Source organism: Hesperophylax consimilis, chromosome 19 (genome assembly GCF_061612785.1).
Source record: "Hesperophylax consimilis isolate HC1 chromosome 19, BYU_Hcon_1.0, whole genome shotgun sequence".
NCBI lineage: Eukaryota > Metazoa > Arthropoda > Insecta > Trichoptera > Limnephilidae > Hesperophylax > Hesperophylax consimilis.
In genome coordinates, this window is record NC_142854.1 from 536,175 (window position 1) to 559,555 (window position 23,381).

General features: G+C 35.2%; 1 protein-coding gene across 2 annotated transcripts in view; it reads left to right on the plus strand.

Annotated features, from left to right (window-relative positions):
* Positions 1–23,381, plus strand: part of LOC149414601 (b(0,+)-type amino acid transporter 1-like) — a 95,058-nt gene that overhangs the window by 9,444 nt on the left and 62,233 nt on the right. Inside the window, exon 1 of one of the 2 annotated variants that reach the window (XM_089643430.1) lies at positions 17,058–17,119. The exons of the other annotated variant lie outside the window; for it this stretch is intronic. The gene's annotated coding sequence lies outside the window, so the exon portion shown is untranslated. Of the gene's footprint in view, positions 1–17,057; positions 17,120–23,381 lie in introns of those variants that run through there. 2 annotated transcript variants of the gene reach the window in all.

Genomic DNA, 23,381 nt, shown 5'->3' on the forward strand with positions numbered 1-23,381 from the left:
TATTTAGTTTTATGTTGACGGTGATGAGTAGAGTAACAGTCATTATTCATTATCCGATATTCCGTGACACAAAGGGCTTAACAATACTTCCACCTGCCACCTCACTTCATTCACTCCTCGGCTGGGTTCGTGCGGTGGACGGGCCACGTGGAGGACGAGATGGAGAAGAGGATGGTGTATCTACAACATACAGACAAGGCAATCAATATCAGTCAGCCCCTTTGGCATCTCCAATAATTGGGCCCAACACCTTATATTTAGTTTTATGTTGACGGTGATGAGTAGAGTAACAGTCATTATTCATTATCCGATATTCCGTGACACAAAGGGCTTAACAATACTTCCACCTGCCACCTCACTTCATTCACTCCTCGGCTGGGTTCGTGCGGTGGACGGGCCACGTGGAGGACGAGATGGAGAAGAGGATGGTGTATCTACAACATACAGACAAGGCAATCAATATCAGTCAGCCCCTTTGGCATCTCCAATAATTGGGCCCAACACCTTATATTTAGTTTTATGTTGACGGTGATGAGTAGAGTAACAGTCATTATTCATTATCCGATATTCCGTGACACAAAGGGCTTAACAATACTTCCACCTGCCACCTCACTTCATTCACTCCTCGGCTGGGTTCGTGCGGTGGACGGGCCACGTGGAGGACGAGATGGAGAAGAGGATGGTGTATCTACAACATACAGACAAGGCAATCAATATCAGTCAGCCCCTTTGGCATCTCCAATAATTGGGCCCAACACCTTATATTTAGTTTTATGTTGACGGTGATGAGTAGAGTAACAGTCATTATTCATTATCCGATATTCCGTGACACAAAGGGCTTAACAATACTTCCACCTGCCACCTCACTTCATTCACTCCTCGGCTGGGTTCGTGCGGTGGACGGGCCACGTGGAGGACGAGATGGAGAAGAGGATGGTGTATCTACAACATACAGACAAGGCAATCAATATCAGTCAGCCCCTTTGGCATCTCCAATAATTGGGCCCAACACCTTATATTTAGTTTTATGTTGACGGTGATGAGTAGAGTAACAGTCATTATTCATTATCCGATATTCCGTGACACAAAGGGCTTAACAATACTTCCACCTGCCACCTCACTTCATTCACTCCTCGGCTGGGTTCGTGCGGTGGACGGGCCACGTGGAGGACGAGATGGAGAAGAGGATGGTGTATCTACAACATACAGACAAGGCAATCAATATCAGTCAGCCCCTTTGGCATCTCCAATAATTGGGCCCAACACCTTATATTTAGTTTTATGTTGACGGTGATGAGTAGAGTAACAGTCATTATTCATTATCCGATATTCCGTGACACAAAGGGCTTAACAATACTTCCACCTGCCACCTCACTTCATTCACTCCTCGGCTGGGTTCGTGCGGTGGACGGGCCACGTGGAGGACGAGATGGAGAAGAGGATGGTGTATCTACAACATACAGACAAGGCAATCAATATCAGTCAGCCCCTTTGGCATCTCCAATAATTGGGCCCAACACCTTATATTTAGTTTTATGTTGACGGTGATGAGTAGAGTAACAGTCATTATTCATTATCCGATATTCCGTGACACAAAGGGCTTAACAATACTTCCACCTGCCACCTCACTTCATTCACTCCTCGGCTGGGTTCGTGCGGTGGACGGGCCACGTGGCTATCTCCCTCTCCCACTCGAGGGAGGAGGCACCCAATTCCCGCGCAACAAAAGCTGATGTTTCGAAAGACTTACACATAACTAGCTGCACCCCGCCATGCGGTGATGTGGCTCAGTGTGTCTGTGCAGAAACAATAGCGCTGTTTTTTTAAACGTGTTTTTACATGTCACAGGTGACATCTGTATATAAAAACAGAATACAAAGTTGTGTCAAAATTTCAAAGCAATCGATGAAGAACTTTCGTTTATTTAAGATTTTCAATAAACGAACATTAACATTATTATTAATATAGAGGATAGATTATTAACACTTTATATACTAAAACAAGAGTACTAACATAAGTGTACTAACATAAGAGTTTAAATGCGGGCAATTTATTCCAAACCGACCCACTTAATTTTATATTGATATTCAACAGTAACAAATTTGTACGAAAATCTTTACCTTGAAATGCGGTTCCAGCTAAAAATTTTACGATGCCAGATCATCTCACTGTTCGACAGTTTGAACAGATTCGATTTTGAAGATTCGATTCAGATTTAGATTCAGATTCAGATTCGATTTTGAAGATTTTTTTGCTTTATGATTCAGATTTGATTTTTATATATTTATTCAGGAGAAAACACAAATACTGAGAGTAATTAGTAAAACGACAGAAAACAGGTCTATACATTTTTTCAAGAGCACATTTTCTATTTATGTTAATTTATCTATGTTTTGTAAAACACTTAATCTGGCGTAATAAAGGCTTTGTTAATTACAACCATGCTTTACAACAAACTGTCCATGTTTATATATTTTTTTAAAATTATGATTAAATTTACTTTAACTACGTTATTATATAACTAATCTTTCATAATTCTTCATGTGCACCTTTTATCGCGGTATTAATTTACCTATGTTCTATAAATCACCTTTACAACAAACTGTTCAAGTTTATTTTTATAAATATCAATAAAGTTACTACACATTGCTCTGTAACTACTTTCATAGTACCTTAAGTTTTTGTTAATATATACAATTATTGAACTCCTTTTTGCAGCAGAATTCTATATGACAACTTGTATTGTACCTGCTTATATCGTTCATACTCAGTTTATTATGTTATGTACTAAATAAAATAAATAAAACAAGGTAAAAAAATGAACTCAAATATTCGCCTTCATCCGAACTTGGAGTATTTTCACATCTTGACAAATTTAGTGAATTTTTCAAGTGATAGTGTACGAAAGTAGAAAATATCGGTTTTAGTAGCAACTACCTGGTTGTATTGATCGTGACCAAGTGAATTTGCTACTTTAATTTCCCCTATCTTCTTATATTATTATTGATAGTTTCTTAGCCAGCAACCTCGTATTTTTATAAGCTAATTATAAATAGCACTTCATTAGTAGTGTACCTGACTGTCAGCTGTCATACACGATACATGCAACATTCTTTTTACAGAAACCTCACCATTGTTGAATCATTTGTATGGTCGAATAATGTTTATTGTAATATTGATAATATTATCAAATGTATGCATTTTTACAGAATTACTCAACTTAAATTCATCTTTTTATAGAAGCGTGTCTGTGGCGGGCGACGTGGATTCGATTTTTATACAAATCTATAGTTTTATTCCGAGACTGAAAGAGTGTTGACCTTCAAAATAAGAGGAAGATCACTGTCTAAATGAAAATTCAAAAAACAACCACCTCTCCCTTTCTCATCTCTTGAAGCAGAATTTTGATTCTTCTTGATGAAATTTTGCACACTAACTAGCTAACTAACCATTACGCCGTTTCTCCGCAGGGGTATGCAGAGAGGACAGACCGTCAAACAACTCGGTCACACATACTCTTCTTTTACATAGCCAACTTAATCATTTGGTTCACTTGATCGTACCATGTCTTCCTCGGGCGTCCCCGGCTTCTTCTACTATTCACATTCGGGTTATATATTCTCTTTATTATTTTTCTTTATTTATTTTATTTATTTATTTTATTTATTCTCTTTCTTCGTTGATTCGCTCTATATGCATATTGCTCATTACGGAGAAAAATGATTATGGCTGATTTATTAAAATACTGTCAAAAACGTGATTGCAATATTAGCCCATTCAGAATATAGCGCAACACGTGCTCGTAATTTCGTTCGTAATAATATTAGAATTTTTATGAACACACATGTTCGTATTTTACCGAAGTTTTGTTAGGAAACCTGTGAATTCATTCGTTGAAGGTGTTCAGCCCCATTTTTAACAAGAATACTAATAATTCGATAATATTTTTAATAAATTAGCAATATTTTACATTCTTTGCAAATCTTCGCATTTTTCATACGATCATACACGGTTTTACAAAATGACATCTGACTTCAGCTAATATAACTTATTTTCCTAACACTTCGTCTAAAACCTAAGACTTACAAGATAACAGCGCCAATGCAATGTAGTTAGCCAAGGGATGAGCTATCGAGACAACCAATGTTGCAGCTAATCTTGTATTCCCATTCTCCTGCCTTGTTCACCATTAAATGATGATTACATTTTCAGTCACAATAAAGTAACTAAGTTGAAGTATCGAGGCGGAGGTTCTCGTTGAGTGTACAGCGGGTCGACCTCCAACCTCTAACGAGGTCACAGGGCCCAGTAGGTTTGCTCGGAAGTTAAAACTCGGCGCCAGCTTGTCTACGGCTTATATTCGGGGTGGTGTGACGTACCTGTACTTTTACTGGGCCGCAAGAATTTACAGTATTCGTTTACTTTGTAATGACGTCTTTCATACCGGCTAATCTTTCATACAAACGGCCGACGTGGTCGTGGGTTTATGCATGCTATTCCGAAGGGGAAAATCGTTGATTAGATTTTCTTCTGAATTTGTCTGCTCCGAGTGTTAGTGTTAAAGAAAGACACGCTGGGCCCACGTACGCAACGTACGAAACGTAGGCAAAGCATTTAGACATCTGGACAACTTACAATCCATAAATTTTCGATGAAAATAGATTATTTAGAAATATAATTGTCACACGTAACGCAATCCCACGTTTTCAGCGCTGTCCAGATAGCTGTGGGCCGCGTGAAAGAAAATAGCGGTGGTGAAAAGACTTCCAACGAGTTGAGGTTATGTTTGTTTTGACGTTTGGCGTTTATTGACATTGATTGATCGTTTTGTAGTTTAAATGTACAACTAATAGATTTAGTAAGAAGTTACGAAGTGATTCAGAATTCAATATCCATTGAATATAGCTATACTGCCATTCAAAATTGCATTGGACAAGTGTTCAAGTCGGCCTACGAACGTAGAATTGCATATGTTGCGTACCTGGCATACTTAATTTGATATCTCTTATACATCCTTGCGCCTTATTGTACAGCCTACATAAGAATTTGCGTTAGTTTCTTCATTTCAGTATTCCCTATTCTCAGTAAGAACACGCTGCACTACCCACGTAGGCCTCGGCCGGCCCGGCGGAGAGCAGGGCTAACAGAGCCCAGGGGTGACTTTGAGAGTGCTCTGTGAACAGAGTATGGGTGGATAGTATAGGTATACCCTCAGCAAGGACACGTTGCCCTATCCGCGCAGGCCGGTGGGGTGGGTGGGGTGAGTGGGTGGCGAGACGGTGGCGCCATGTTGCAGAGCGACGCCATTTATCGACCCGATCTCCTCCCTACGCCAAGTGGACTTGTATTATAATCTGTGATAATGATTGTTTACTAAGCTACACCTAACTACGAGATGTCTGCGTTATAAGCTTAGTTAGAGACTAATGTTGACTGGGCCATTATGTATTCACTAGTGTATTGCAGTATGTATTATCCTCGACTTATCCATGTTTATGATATTATACGCTGTATGTATTAGTGAAAAAAATACCAAAAAGGTAGAAATTATTTTTTCATTAGTTCCTAAATAAAAACACACACCTTAATTTAATTCAATTTAATTATGGTACATAGATATTCAGGTTTTGTAGAAAGGTGGTTCAGCAAAGCTGCCACGTGGCTGCTTGCCTGCAGGTTCTACCTTCACATTTTGTCTCAATTAATAAAGAATAAGGAACACAATTTTACATATTTCATTTATAGAAAAGTAAAACATATTATTTGATGTGTGTGTCTACATCAGAATCCATAGTCTACGGAGTAAACAGTTATTGACTAACGTTTTAAAAATATGTAACTAAATAAAGTATTGATTTTTTTTTCATTTTCCACAATTTTAGTTCTAGGTTCCTTATTTTCCTTAGTGAAAAGTTCTTTTTTTAATTTAGTAAAAATCACGGATACACAATATTCCAGCGTTCGTCCTCCATACTTATTAGATATTAGTGCAATCCCGTTTTTAACCGGATTACCTATAATTTAAAGAGATTCTTAATAAATTAGCAATACTCATTGTCCCCTACACAATTCGTTACAATCTTTCATTTTCTTAAATAGGTAGAGGAAGTTGTTGTAGATACATGGATTTATTAAAGGAAGATCAACGCTTTCCAATTTAATATTATACACTAATGATATCGTTAATGGCTTTATCACATCATATCAAACTGACTCCATATATACTGACTTCAGTAAAGCATTTGATAAAGTAAACCACAGAATCTTAATACGTAAATTAAAATTGTTGGGAGTGAGAGGGAGCATGTTTGAATGGTTTAAGAGTTATCTGTTGGGAAGGTACTTAGCGGTAAAGGTTGATTCATTCACTTCTTACAAATTTGCGGCATCAAGTGGAGTACCGCAGGGATCTCATCTGGGCCCAATATTATTTTGTTTGTTCATCAATGACATAGTAAATATTTTTAGCAAAGTCAAAGTTCTGTTATTTGCTGATGATTTGAAGATCTACAGAATAATTAAAGATGATAATGATCGCGCTATTTTGCAGTCGAATCTGAATAAACTATTTGCTTGGTGTTCAGAAAATGATTTGCAACTAAATATTAGTAAATGCCAGATTATTAGTTTTTACAAAGGTAAAAATCCTCTTCATTTTTCTTATTTCATTAATGGCGCTAATCTTCTTCGAGTTTCACAGATTCTAGATCTCGGTATCTTATTCCACGAAAGTCTACAGTTTAACTTACACATCGATGAAACTACTAGCGATGCAATGAGAATGCTCGGTTTTATTTTGAGAATGGGGGCAAAGTTTAAAAATGTGTTAACTTTAAAACATTTATATTGCTCATTAGTACGAAGTAAAATAGAATATAATTCAACAGTATGGTCACCGTTTTACAAAGTCCATTCTCAAGCCTTAGAAAAGGTACAAAATAAATTTCTTCGGTACATCAATTTTAAAATGAATATTCCCATCGAATTTATAAATTATAATAACTTACGTACCGAAACCAGACTTCTCAAACTATCGGATAGAAGAGTTCTAACTGATATATTATTTTTATTCAAAATTATCAAATCTCTCATTGACAGCCCTGAATTATTGGAATTAATTTATATGAATGTACCTGCCAGACAAACTCGAAGCATAGACACTTTTAAATGTAACAATAACCTCAATACTAACTACTCTTTGTACTCACCAATTCCAAGAATTCATCACCTTGCAAACAAATATTGTAAACTTATCGACATATTTGGTGTTAATAACTTTGAGAGTTTCAAAAGGCAACTAATTTTAGACCTTTTTGCTAAGTATTAACTTGTAGTATTTATTAGCTTTAAAAAAAAAGGTCTAGCCTTCATACTTTTTTATACCTTCATACATTTACTTTACCATATTATTTTCTAATTACCTTATGAATAAATTATATTTAGCTATTTTATCCATGTACATGTTACACTTATATACATATACTGTCAACTTATTATGTAAAAGCCCAATAGGGCGTTAATAAATAATAAATAAATAAATAAATACCTCGGATCTGTTTCAATTCTGGTTATAAGTAAAGTGCCATCTTCAGTTGGTTTGATTTTAGTATCTGTTGAGCATGCTTTGACATAAGTGTGAAATGAAATATTTATGATGATTTTAGGCCATGTAAAAACATCGAATATTAGGTCCAAGGTACTACAGTCCAAGGCGTTGTACCTTGATATACATTATCAAAATTGTAATAGGCATGCTAATTGAAAACAAATATTATTAAATTCACAGGGTTCATTTATTACAATAATAGAAGACTAATCATAGAATACACAATATGCGTGGTAAATGTTTTGTAACTTGGCCATGTTCGAGTTACAACGCGTTTGCTGTGTCCAAGGTAGGGTAACACCATGCCCAAATAACAAAAAAAAAACTACAATTATTTTCCGCTTCACAGAAACACGCGCCGTTTGTTTTCTGAAACTAACGTCAAGCAGAAAGAGTACTATTATTGTCAATTTCAAGATAAAATGGAGCAAATATACAAAACATGCATTCTTCAAACAAGATACAATCATGTACAAGATACCAAACCATTCTAAACACGCGATTAAAAGTTCCGCAACTTCACTGGGCAACAGTTTCCCGCTCTGATCCGCTTTTCCATTCATGCCCCCCCCCCCTAATGAACCCCCCCCCCCCCCCCTCAGCCGGCAGATCACGTGGCGCGCGCCTTCACCACCGCGTGGCCACAGCCGCTGTTTATACCAAATACACCATTAGCAGTTATTACTACTCCTAATCACGTGAATTATATTTACATTGTCTTTGGTATCTTATCTCATTTTTTTCTCGGTTTGACAATTAGCATTCATTAGAGTGATTAGAGGAACGTCGTTGTACCATCTAATTTGTTATTGAAAGTCAAAGATCAGAACAACTTTGATTTTTTTATAATTTGAAACTAGCTTCCCGCGGCCTCGCTCGCTTGGCGTTAAGGAAAAATCATTGTACAAAATTTTCCACGGGAACGAAATATTTTTCAAGGATGATAAGTAGCCTACGCAGGTGGGGCAAAAGTAATGTCATAATGTGAATTGGCTGCCATTTTGATAGAAATAAAAAAATGGGTTTATTTGAAGGTTTGCACGAGACGTTCAGCCAAACGCTTATACTCGTAGTTCGCGTTAGTTGATACAGGCCGACGAGGAAAGCGACGATGAAATTCACGCTGTGTTAAAACAACACACCGGAAATTGGTCAAATAAGCAGTAACAACAATTCCGCGTTCTTCAGCTGTGTATCGCTCTATTGTTGTCAACCATAAATAAAGCATTGTAAACTAATTCTACACCATAAATGTCACAGCAGACATTTGACGCCATTATTGCACAGTCACATTATGACATTACTTTTGTCCCACCTTATAGAATCAGGAAAAGGCGATTTTAAGAAGTGTCTGTTATTGTAATTCCTATTGAATCGTGTGCAGAATATCACGTAGTAATGTTGACAGGCTCTTTCTACGTCAAGTGCTAATTTTCAGGACAAATAATTATACATACATAATATTATACTATTAATTTAGTGTCAAGTGGCTTATAATTGAACGCCCAAGTGTTTAGTTTAGAGCAGCGATGTACAACCTTTTTAAAATCCTGCATTCAGAATTTCTACCGACAAATAACATACTTCCCTTCAACACTTTCAGTTTTAAGCTTTAGATAATCTCTATTCAGACTTGAAGAAGTAATTGTATGAAATTTCCTCGTTATAAAAAAGGTATTTTCTAACAGATTAAATCCTACATAAGATGAGATTTTTTTATCTTTTTTAAATAAGTTTAGTCATGTTTTATTAAATATTTTCACAATAGTTGCTTACGCCTATTAATTTAAATATTTTTTTGTATATTAGCGGTCTCCCTCTATCGTTCGTATTCCCATATCTCCTTTTCAATCATCTTTAGTAATGTTCTTCTTCTTCCTTTTAACAAATGTATCGTTTGTTTATTTATTGAATACATTTGATAACAAAATAATGAAATAGAATTAAACAAAATTTAAACAAGGGTAAAGGGGAAAAGGAATTGTTTCTAACTAGTAACTAGGCAAATGTTTGTTTTTAGAAACTAATAATGCCGTTATATGTTAAGCATATATGTATATTTGTAATTGTTTATTTATTAATCAAAAATACATACTTACATAGAAAGTACACATTTATGGTATAAAACCCCTCACCAGAGGCAATTTTTTTGTCTTCGTAATGTTTTGAAACAAAATTCTACCCCTCGATTTCTCATGAAAACTTTCTAGGTATTCCACTCTGTCACTTTTTCTGATGGAATGAAGAGTTTTAAATGAAGATTCTATTTATCGATTACTTCTGTGTCTTTATAAATACATATATTTTTTAATTAGTACATCCATTACTTTTTGTACTCTCACGTCGCATTTATTATAAGTTTCCAAATACCGATTCAAAACGGAACTATGTTTACTGATTAGGTTACATAAACACGATACGTAAATGCTAAACAAGGCTGCACTTGCACGGAAAACCATCGTCAAAAGCTAATATTATTTTTATGCAATTTATAATATTATTACAATAATCTAATATATAAAAAGAAACCTGTGTTTCTCTAATCGCATAATTTTCTTCACAACCAGCCACTGCCACCCACCGGTGGTTATGGCGGTAGATAGGCCTTGGTGTCACATCGAAAGTAAGAGAGTTTGGTGGGGATGGCTGAGCGTGGGTAATGAAAATGTTATTTGTTATGGGAAGGCCGCGAATGCTTCAGATTATTTCAGAATTAACCGACCGTGTCGGTGAGTCTGGAAGGTTCCAGAAAGTTCATGAAGGTTCTCGAATGATCTAGAAGGTTCTGGAAGGAAAAAGTTCAAGAAGGTTTTATAACGTTCCAAACTGAGTGGCGGAGTATGTCAGTGAGTCTAGAAGGTTCCGGAAAATTGGAGAATGCCCTCGAAAGTTGTGGGAAGAGCTACAGCAACGCGTGGCGGGGTAAAGCTAGTACATAATAATTATAATAAGAACAAACATAATGAAATATATATTTTTAAATATTTCTACGTCAATGAAGTGAACTAGCTTTTGAGTTTGGTGTAGGAATAAAAATAAAAAGTAATATCATAGAGTGTATAATGGTATCGTATGTGGTAACATTAAAATATAAAAATGTAGTTCGAAATAAAGTTACAGCAAATGTTAATGATGTTACAGGTGTTTAAAAAAAATCTCGAATAGTACGAATTCTGTTATTTTTTTTAGTATTAACAATATTGGGACCTTTTTTTCACATGTACCTCCGCATCCAATAATTCATATCTAAAAATGTAAATCTCTCAGCCTTGTGATCGCGGTTCGCGGGTTGCGCATCACTGCTTTAGAGTTTAGAGTAGAGGCACGGATTGCGATGACAAATATCCGCAAAGTGGTCTCAAGCGAGATAGAGCCGCCACTTTCATGTTATTTATTATTACTTTAAAAAATAGTTTTTTTAAAGGCTTCAAAACATAATCACTTTTGAATCGTCTGAAATGATACATAGAAACATTTCGAGTAGAACATATTTTCAAATAATGGTTATTAAAGATTTTGTAATTTGAATAACGCATGAACTTCGAAAATCAAAATTCGAAGGCTTTTAAGGTTCTTTGTGCGCAATTCTCGGCGGTCGTCGCCGCGAAGCAACGAAAATTGTGCCACTCCCGAATTAAAAGGTCAAGAGGTCATTTCGGAAGATGCAATCATTTTAAGGATTTAGCAAGTTTTGGTTTGATTTTCTCATTCTATTTTACGTAGTTTTATGTAGCAACGAACCCGCTGAAGAAGTGTGTTGTGGACGTGTTTGTGTGCTCGAAGTAAGTTAAAATTTATTTATTTACCCCCTTTTACATAAAACAAGTCTTTAAATTAGTTCATTCAAATTATGAAAAAAAAAATTAAAATAAGTTAAACATAATTTATATAAATTTTAGTGTGGAATTAATGAAAATATCTATAACTGAATTAATTTCCAAGCCTCTGTATGCAGCCTGCGGATGGACAGGGAAATTAATTAAATATTTTGTTTTCGACGAATAAACAAAGAACAACTCTGGTAGTCTGGAAGTGTTTTTTGTTCAGATTTGTTATTCGAAACGTTATTAGCTTTGTTTTAATCAGGTGCATCCATTGTTGAGGTAACTAATTATTAAATATTATTTTTTGTTGCCTCGTGTAAAATTCTTCAAACATTCTTTAATAATCTCGAAAATATTTCTTGATCTGATTATCAATTTGACTGACCTGCTTGAGGGGAGAGGTCAAAAAGTCGAGATGCAAGTTTTCTTTGAAATCGATATCGATTGATATCTTGTAGGATTTTTAAAGTTCGGTTCTGTCAGACGTGTACTACTGTCACCTTCACCTTCATCTTCTCTGACCTAACATTTCCTAGAATTCCTCAACATAAGACTTAACATACATACATATTAATCATAAAGTGTGTATTCTTCGAAAAACAGTTAATTTCAAACATAAATTTATGAGAAAAACGCTATTAAAGGATTGGAAGCGAAGAATAATGATAATACAATCAATAAGAAATAAAATAATTTGTATTAAATTGTAACCATTATTTATTATAAAAAATAAAAAGAAAGTGCTTTCAATACGAACAATAAACAAAAATAAATGAACCAACACCTAGTTTAGAAAAAATCCACTGATATTGTTATTTGATGATTGCTTTGGTGAAATCTGTTACAAAAAGTGATTCCTCATTACACGTCGTGATTTTATTATCGAGCAATCGATTGATTTTAACGTTTTATGCATTTGAATAGTCCCGGCGTGCGCAAGTAAGTTTTATTTGATCGATTTTTATTATTTCACAAATCAATAATAAAAAAATAATATGTATTACATTTGCGCACGTTCCAGAGTGGTATATACTCTCAGTATCGCCCTGGTGTAAGACCACCATTCAGAATTGAAACGTTGGTTGAAATGGCTTTAGCCGTGTTTGGTGACCAGATCTAATGAGTCAAGTACTTCCCCACCTTCCCCTTCCCTATGTCCTTCCTCAACCCACTGCCTTCAGCCTCACATCATACCACAATTGGGAATGCTATATCACTGGCTCCAGGCGGTTGAGAGCAGTTGGGACTCTTGTGCGGTTTCACATAAAAAAATACATTTGATCGAAATGAAACCAACATATGAAACCAACGATAATGATGAAAACGAATTTCTGTATTTGAACTTTAAGCAAAGAATGGTCCATAAATGAACCTACACCGAATGGTCAGACTTTTGGTTTACAAAACACACCCAAATCACATTTCTTGTCTTGTTCTTCTATGTTATTCCATCCATTAACTAATTTATATACAATTACAATATCGCTTCTGCAAGTTGGTTAAATAACAGTTAAATACAAATTGTATTATTTACGTTAGAGCCTTATTTATTTATTTATTAATTCACATGTATACATAGTTATAGGTAAATTGTTCAGGAGTTCAATAATAAATGACTTGATAAACTGAGTTTGAACGATATAAGCAGGTACAATACAAGTTGTGATAGAGTTGTTCTGTTGTACAAAGGAGTTCAGTAATTGTATATAATAACAAAGAGTATAAAATAAGTAACCTTGATGATATTTTAAAAAATAAACAGTTTGTTGTAAAGCTGTTTGCATTTAGCAAACTTTAGCCAGATTGGATGTTTTACAAAACAAGCTAAATGAATACAGCGATAAAAGGTGCACGCGAAGAAGTATGAAAGATAAATGGAAAGTTGTACAATTGAGTTTTATAGGTGAATTATAACAACGTAATTAAAGTAAGTTTGTTAACACAATTATAAAAATAAACACCACCGGTTTGTGAAAGCACATTTATAATAGCACGTAATAACAAGCCATATTACGCACGTTTTACATAGCAAAGAAAAATTATTATAATTCATAGATCTCTTACAAATTTTGTAATAGACTGTATTTTAGTTTGTACACTGAGTTGTGGCGATAAACATACATCGTATATATTCCTATTTATTATGTATTCTGTAGGTAAGAAGAATTTAATTGATCTCTCAATGGACCACCTTCATTAGATGGTAGACTACTGGCTGTTTGTGTTATGTCCGAGTACGAACGATTGTTCTGAATTCCAGAAGAGACCGGAATATGCGAGACCCGGATCCGTTGCCAAAACATTGCCGTACACTTACCTACACTTGTGAACTCATTCAACATTCAAACCTGGACATGAGTTCTCTGGATAGGTGCAAATATACCTATCTACTAAATACACAACTTATTCCTGACTAACTTATTCGTGTATTCGACAATATGAAGACTTACAAACTAAAATTGGTGACTAGATTGAGACATTCAAATTTTTATTTGGAAATTATAGTTGCCCTAGCATCCTAGAAATCTTCACCACCAACACAAATATAAATCTCCGGGTACCCTAAAAAAATTTATAAGCACCTTTTGCATCTAATCCTAGAAAACACTCATTGTAAACAAAGAAGAAACTTCCGCAACATGTCATCGGTTGTACCAAAATAAACCAATTTAAATAAAAGTCGATTGGGTTCTTATTTGGAGAGAAGAAAACATTAACTTATTTTAAAATTAAAACAAATCAATAATTACTGATAAACTTATGATGAAATAGTGAGTGCCACCTGGTCCTGGTCATTTAATAATAGCAATAAAAACTTGTCTTATAGATATAATTCATACTTGTTAATGTCAAGTGTTCATAAGGAAAAATGACAAATATATAACATCGATTTCAATCGAAAACAGCAAACGTGACGAAATCCGTCACACCACATTGATCGGAGGCGTTTACGCTGCAACGAATTTTCTCTTCAGGTTTTTAAATATTTTTACCACCAAGTGACGACATGGCGAATTTTCTTAGAATTTCGGTATGCTCCCGAGGTATCTAAAATGGGCTACATATTTAATATGTAACATATTACTTATTTTTGAAGTTGTCGTTAAAAGAAACACTATTTTAGAAACTAGATTAAATTATCTTTAAAATAGTTTTATAATGTATTGAGGCCCCGGTCATATCTGTCCTTCAGAGGCTATAATGGAATATGACGTTTGTGGCTAGTAATGTCCTTCCGACGCCTGAAGGGTTAATATGGAAACTAAAAGCTACCTGCAAAATGAAGGACATATTATACAGATACAGATTGACGCAACGCGGCCATCCTGAAATGAAACATTTCTTCAAATGGCTGCAAATGAATCTTAATGTAGAGGTACTTTCCAACATTCTTCTTTCCCACATTTCCAGTTCCAAATAGTACACAACTGCTGACCCTGCGGCCACCTCTAGTATGGAGCCCCAAAATACTAGAAAAAACTCTTGATTCCCCTTTCTTAACAAACGGATTCAATATTTATCACAGGCGTCAGAAGGAAAAGCTATCCTTGTCGTACCGATATTTAAATGGAAGATTTTTCGAGGAACTAGCGTCATTCATTCCTTTAGCGCCTGTGCATAGTCGGAAAACACGCCAAACGCGCGCCGAACATTTGTACACGGTTGAGATTTGTCACACGAGAACGGGTCGTGTTTATGAATCGCTTTTGAGTTCAACAGCTCGACTGCAGAACGATTTGTCGACCCCTGTGTTTCCCCTTCCTCTCAAAAATACCGCCTACACAGCATTACCAAAGATGGCATAGACATGAAGTTAATATATTTAAAAAGTTCCCTTTAGTCTCAGAGCATTCTCAAATGCCATAGTTTTACTGATAAATAAACCCATGTGAGAAAAAAAGGATGGCATGACAGCACATGATTGAATGATAACGGTGTTTTCCTAGTTCCTTGAAGTGCAATATGCCATGCAATCGATTCGGCTATTCCTGGCGGCCAAGGCCTCTGCGTGTTTAGCTGTACCTACCTATAGTAGAGTGTATTCATGTCAGGAATGTGCAATACAATAGTCGAATACCTACAATGTAAACAAACTTTAAGCTTTGTGGTATATGAAAACATACTTCTTCTGAAGTCCCATTCCGTTCATACTAGGTACATTTCAGCGAAATTTGCCCTCGTTTTAGTCTCGTAGGTTTCTGAACTATTGTGCGCCGTTCTTCTACCAAATCTTATAGTAGATCTTCACTTATCTCTCCTCATGATGTGGCCAGATCAGTGTGCTTTTATACCTGTCAGGTGCAAAGTCCGAAGCGATAAATATATGCACGTCAAAAGCTGATATCTTTCATCTCAATTCGTTCTTTCGAGGGCCCTATTCTTACTTGTTGTACCACTGCCCGGAGACAGTGGGCTATAGTGGCGATACTGAGAGTAGTATGTGAAATTTTATTCCCTTCCCATTTTAAAATGATCCAAAAGTCTTTTGCTCATCAGTTGTCAAAAAAAGGAAAAACAATCGAAATGCACAGGTAGAAAAAAAGAGTTTTTTGAGTTCTCTACCATGTGATATATATTTGGTAGTTTTCCGCTTGTTGGACACTCTGTGTATAAAAATGTCCTGGTGTGGGTATTTTGTATTTGGTTTTAAATAAATCTACAGTTTTATTCCGAGATTGATGAAATTTAGCACACTTGATCTTTAAAACAGTGTAAAGGTCTCACTCTTTTTAGAAAACCATCCTACCCCCTTTTCCCACCCCTTAAAGCAGAATTTTGATACTTTTTGGTGAAATTTTGCACACTTGATATTCGAAATTCAAAATAAGAGTAAAATTGCTAACCCAGGCTATATCGTGAACTTCACCTACTAATATTAAATTAATACGCTTTTCTGCAAGATCTGGACTGGCCAACTGATCACTGGGCGGCAAGGCGATCGCGACCAAATGTCATGTTTTTCTATGCAAAAGTACTTTTCCGAGCATGAAGTCTTGACAGAAAGCTCTCTTTTTCCGAATACAATTATTTCTCTCGAGAAAAACTATTCCCTTACGGTGATAGAAAATCCCTCGAGCACTGTGGACTGCCGTAAACTAGTTCGCAGAGCTAGTTTTTCGTTTGGCTACTACTACAAATGCCTTATAATATTAATAATACCTCCAACTTCTGAAATTTCCCATACATTCTGATAGCAACACACTGCACTAGCGCCTCCTAGCGTCATGTGATTTTATGTGAAATATATTCTTTATTTCACGCTTTTTAACCTAAAAAAGCGTAACGTCGGGGTATAGATTTCGGAGGAAATTTTGGTTTTTAAATACTAAGTAAGAGAAAAAAGAACCATGCTTCTTTGGATGCGAGGTCAATGTTCACAGAACTACTAGTTATAGATATGTCAGATCAGACAGATCAGGCACCGGCACCTACCGGGTTAAATCCACCAGACCAGTGAAATGACCGTTCGCACGGCATCCCTTAGGATGACATCCCCGAGGAAGTAGAACCCGTGACGCGTCCATGCGCCCTGGCGGGCGTCTATTCCCGTGAGCGCCGTTCTGCGCACCAAATAGCGTCGTGCCCGAAATACACCTCTACCTCCACAGTACTGCTCAGTCCGTCGCCCGCACCGCGCCGCGACGCACCGATACCGCCTGTATACGCGCTTAATGTTACTAACTTAGTGGTAAATAAATTACTTTGTGAATTTTAAAAAAACTTCGTGATTTTGTTTAAATAATTAGAAAAAAATAAAATGTGCAGTTTTTAACGTTTGATTTTTCTTTTCAAATTAATAAAACTTCTACGAAACACTTTAGTTGAAACAGTTATCTATACCGCTATCTATTGTAGAAATGTGGATACGAAATAATATATTGGATTTTAAAACAAAATTAATTCACATTTTGAACGCCTGCACAGTAAAGTGTGTAGTTCTGTAATAATGAAGACTTTATCTTCAACGTGTATATTCGTCCAAAAGTATTTACAGAGGAATAGTAAAAAATTAAAGCACGTCCGCCACGATGTTGTTGGCATTGTTAAATTGGCCTTCTGAGTTGGTGCAAACATCACTTAACTCAAAACGTTAATTTACAAATTACTAAATCAGTAACCTTTCTCTTCTTCTGGTGCCTTTCCATCGGGGGTTGGATGCCATCGGAGTGGTCAATCAAAGAACTCAGTATCTTTTTTATGTGAATAACGCACAAGAGTCCTACATGCTCCCTGCTAACCGGAGCCAGTGAGACTATGACATCCCCAATTGGGGTATGGGGAGGGGAAGAAAAAGAAGGGGATGTATTTTTATTCAGATCTGATCAAAAAGCACGGTTAAAGTCCTTTCAAGCAACGTTTTAATTCTGAATGGTATTAGAAGTTATGAAATTGTTGAATTCCGCCCACGCACGCAATTTAAAATAAAAATTACACTTGATTACAACATAATTACTAATGAAAACAACGAGTTTTATTGTATTGTATTGTTAGTTTGCGTTATTTCAATAATGTATTCGTATTTCCTAACCTTCAAACTGAACTTTCTGCATAGCTTCTAGCATCTTTTACCATCTCCTCCGACATAAATAGTTGTTTCTTGTAGTAATTAGTAGTAACTATTATATGTGAGGCGGAATTCGACAACTTTTTCCATTTCGTTGAAATAGTAATTCGTCACAAAAAAGCTGTGAAAATGTGAGAAACCGTATTTTGAGAAATACATACTATATGTTTTATTCTGCAAATTGTAAAAACAGATTGCATAAATGCAATGGTACCCATTGTACGTGGTTTTCTGTTTGCTTTATGTGACGTCATCTAACAGGATTATTATTTGATAAGCGGTTTTGCACGCATTTGAAAAATACGAAGTTTCGTTGAAAATACGTTTTTAGATTTCCGCGGCTGTCGGCTGCTTCAATATTCAAATATACGTGTGTTTTGCGGCATTCGAATAATGCGACTCAACACTAGCCATACATATTATGTACTGCCGAACTGCGTGTTTAAAGCATTCAAACAATTCACTGGAAGTATACTAATAAAACTATTACTAGCGCAGACACGTGAAAAATCACGGGATATAAAATAATTGTAATATTTGTAGAGCTGAAAGATTACACAGCTCTTTTCAGGTTTTTAAATATACACACGTATTTTTTTGATTTTGTAATGCTATCCGAAAGCTAAAGGAGGACACACGGCATAATATCCCAAAAAACACTATGATACTTTTGGCAGTGAAAAACTCAAAACATATCTTATGTTTTTTTTTTTAATAAATAAAAAATAAAAATAAAAAGGTAGTCACGTCCGAGAATCAAACCCCGATCAACATCTTGGGAGGCAACTGAACAATGCTGAACATTACACCACTAACTATTGTAAGAACGGCAACATAAATTCATACTGAAAATAACAATTTAGTATTTTTGAATTTCAGAATCTTACGTATGTGTTTTTTTATTACGTCAGTTTTTCTGTTTATTATCCAGGAGTGAGTATTATGAGTCAGATCTCAATACGAACCCAATAACAACTGAAATACCCAGAATCTCAAAGCTGTAGGTAGAACACAACTATTTTCACTTCACCGCATTATTTCTATCATGAGCTTTGAAACATTCATTTAACTCTCAAGAATTAATAAATTATTGCCTTTTCCGCACCTATATTTTAGTGGTACCTACTTATCAACGTGCCTACGTGACAATTTGCAAAGTTTTTAGAACGAACTTATTGATAAATCCCCGCATTCTGAATTTCTACTAACGAAAGTTTTTAAGTTCCTAAAAGATAAATATTTTATATAAAGATACATAATATCTATACATGTATAGAACTAAAACGGTAATTATATGAAATTCCTTAGAAAAAATATTAAAAACACATTTAATATGTCAAATTTACAGGGTATCTTTATGCAATTTAAGTATCTGTAGAGAGAATTTTGCCCTGAGTCATGTTTTATTAAAATTGTTCACAATTTTCGTTTTTAATATAAGCTCTCCCTCTAACATATCTCCCTTTCAAACCATCTTATCGGATGTTAGTAAATTTGAAAAATGACGACATATATCCAATGATATTATTTAAACATACAAAACACGTTATATTCATACTAATCGAACAAGCGCCGCTTATGTAAAGGATTGTCATTCAAAGAAATATGAACGGGCCGCTATAGTATGTCCACTGGACCTAGTTCAATGAAACCACGTATTACGTACTCTATTAATTCGTCTATTTGAAAAAAAAACGCATTTCGAATAAAGAATTATGAAATAAAATAAAATACTTTTTTGTTTTAAAACCACGATATTTATTAATTTAAGAACCGACCGGTTTCGCTTTACTTAAGCATCATCAGGGTACAAATTAATACTAGTATTAATTTGTACCCTGATGATGCTTAAGTAAAGCGAAACCGGTCGGTTCTTAAATTAATAAATATCGTGGTTTTAAAACAAAAAAGTATTTTATTTTATTAAATATGTCAAACCACAAAGTGATTGCTTTCTACAATAATAAAGAATTATGAATTCACAAAATAATGTTGGTACATTATCGCTTGTCTGACATGGTTAGTAGTTCCGATATTTTAAAGAAAAGTTTACTGAACTTGTACAATGCTACGCATTACGCAGCAGTATTTCACATTACTTACCAACTTAGCCATGCACCAACAACCGAAAGTAGTATTCTAAATGGTGATTATATTTGACAGAACCTAACATAAACAATTGTAAGATTAAGTCAAATAATGTACAATGAGAAAAAGAGGTTAGTATTGATTTATAAACATTACGCAGCGACTTTAGTTCTTTAGAGTAGACGGTATACATACATTAGATAATAAGGTCGGGATGTTCCATAGAAACTCAAATTTAAAGAACATTGTCATCAAATGGTCTTCGGCGCCATTTTTTTTACAGTTGAAAGGTCCCCCTAAATTCCGATTCTAAGTTCGTTTCAGTTTTTGACTACTATCAGTACTATCACGTTGTTAAGCTTGTCACCTTATTACAATTTGGTAGAAAGCTGGAACATACCCAGAATCGGCGTTCAATGGGGACCTTTTAAATTTCAAAAAAACAAAATGTCATTTGATGAATTTGTGCGAAAAAACTGGGCCTAAGAGTATAAAAGAGTATAGACAGTATACTGAGCAGACGGTATAGTCGGAGACAGTAGACCGATGAGGTAATATATTTTGGCGCGCTCCCCCAAGTCACGGACCACGTGGGCCACCCCCCCCCCCCGCCTGCTGGCATTGGGAGACTTGTACTTGTACAGTGTAGGTACGTGTACATGTACACTGTTTACATCAGTCTATTTGTAGGGCGTTCAACCAGCTCGCTTTGGAATTTTGGCGAAATAGTTCAGTCAAATAAGTTTAAATCGTAATTCTAATTCTAATTCTTGCTCTTCGGAAGCACCTTAGATTAACATACTAGTAACCAATGACGTTACAATATAGACACCCTGTAGAAATCCCAAAGCTTTCGATTTCGTTGTTTTAGTACTAAACTGCCAAGCGTCACGTAAGGTCGTGTGATTGCATTAAAAACGTGCCAAAATGTCCTGAAAATGTTTTCATTACTTGGCAAACACAAGTAAAAGCCGAGAAATGAAATTTCATTCGTAAATACACACAAATTATTTTATTATTATAAAATATAATTACTTCCATTGATTCCTGAAAAAAGTGAGATAGCGTAGCAACACATAAGTATAAGGACAACCTAATAGCAGTAGGTCGTTTCATATACAGTATTCCGTGGTAGTTTTATAGTGAAAGCGAGTAAGCGTATTCTGTTATCTCAGATAATGTAGTATTCGACGCAAATACGAAAAATGCCGCCCGCTATCGTTTCTTTCATGAGCACACATTATTTGCATGTCTGTCTTTATCTAATATGAACAATGCTTCAATTAAGAATTTACTGAAAACATAAGAGTGTTTCTTACTTCTCACATTTTACATTGAGTTTGTGAGTCAATAGCAAGTCTAGATGTATTGTAACGTCATTGCTAATTAGTCCTTTCCTTGTAGGAAAATATTTGTATTTCTCTTTTAATAGAACTAAAAGAAACTTGGTTTTTATTTGTTTGCATAAATTGATAGATTCCCAGAATATTCAAGTCATATAATTATTTGTTCGCTTCTCCGCAATAAAAAGCACTCGCGGTCTAAGTTATATTATCCATATATGTGTGTTTTATTATCGTTAGTTCCAGTAATTTAACTGAAGACTACAAGATAACAACTACGTGCAATATTTACCTTTGCAGAAATCTAAACTGTTATCTTGTAGGTACTCGTCTCACACCTCCCGCAATAGGTGTGTCGCAGTTTTAAATGAAACCTGTTCAGGGACAACAATTACCGAGATTAAATCGTCATATATTCGTATCATGCAATAAATATCTCTGCTTCATATATTATATTTGAAAAGCTTTGGATACTAGCGCCATTTTCTTAGTTAAATAAAACCATTGACGTCCTAGTACACTTTAGTTAGTTTAGAGCAGCGGTCGAGGAACCGGGGTAAATTACCCCAAATTAGGTAAAAATATTTTTTTTAGGGTAATAAGGAAAATTTTCTAGTTTGCTATTTCATAAACGTGTTAGTATTTTTAGCCAGCAAAATACCTCACTCAGCGTTTGGATTAAAGCTTCAATATTGGAGACAGAAAGCAGAACAGAACAAGATAGCTTCTTTTTCAAAGTTAGCTGTTTTTGGAAGACTGAAATTATTACTTTTGATGACATCAAGGATACAGTTATAAAACATCTTACCAAACTCAGAGAGCGGTTCTCTGACTACTTTCCAGATCTTGATATACATACTTTCAATTGGGTTGTAGATCCTTTTAAATGTGAAATTGCTAACATAGTACCAGAAGAACCTCCGGGTTTAGCAGAAAAAATACTTGAACTTCGATCTAATACTGAAGTACGCATTCAATTTTAGAGCAAAGCCAATCTGTCGTCTTTTTGGATGTCAAAAGCTACGAAGGCTTTCAAAATTGCACATGAGGAGGGGGTAAAAAAGTTGCTGCCATTTGCAACAACCTATCTTTGTAAACAAGGCTTTTCCACTCTAATGAACATAAAAACGAAGAACAGAAATCGAGTAAACGAAGACTGTATTCAAATTGCTCTTACATCAAAAAGTCCTATTTTTTAAGTAATTTTATCAAACATGAAACAACATCATTTCTCCAAAAACTGAAAGGGAAACCTGAAAGTCTCAATTTTTGTTTGATCCAATTTGAGAATTTTATTTTGTTTGTCTACATACTTACTATTTCATGTAACTTTTTCTCTTTATTTTCCGTGTAAATTAATTCAATAAATAATGTTTATTTAAATACACATTGACTTTTATCAAAATGGGAGGAAGGGATAATATCGACTTACGCAAAAAATTTTGGGGTAATGGTTAAAAAAGTTCCCCGACCGCTGGTTTAGAGCAAGTTACAATATATATAGACGCGCTTCAGAAATCACAAAGTGGCAAGCAAAAAGTACGTCAATTGTAGTGCTTTCGATTTGGTAGTTTTAGTACTAAACTGTAACGCATCGCATAATGTCATGTGCTACCTATAAGTAAATTGCTTCAAAGAAGTGTCAAAATGCCCTCTCGTGTGCGATGAGAAAGTGTTTAATTACTCGGTAAACACAATTAAAAGCTAATGCTTGTAATTTAGTCTAGGTAGTATTTGACGCAATATTTTAATAGGAAAACGCCGCTCGGTCCTATCGTTTATTTCGTTCATACATATATATTTTTTGTGAAGAACGTTAGAATTAAGAATTAACTGGAAACATGAGAGTGTTTCTTATTTGACACATTTCATCTTAATTTTGTGAGACAATAACAATTTTAGATCTATTGTAATACCATTGCTTAAAACTGCTTAAAAACCACATTTTTGATTTA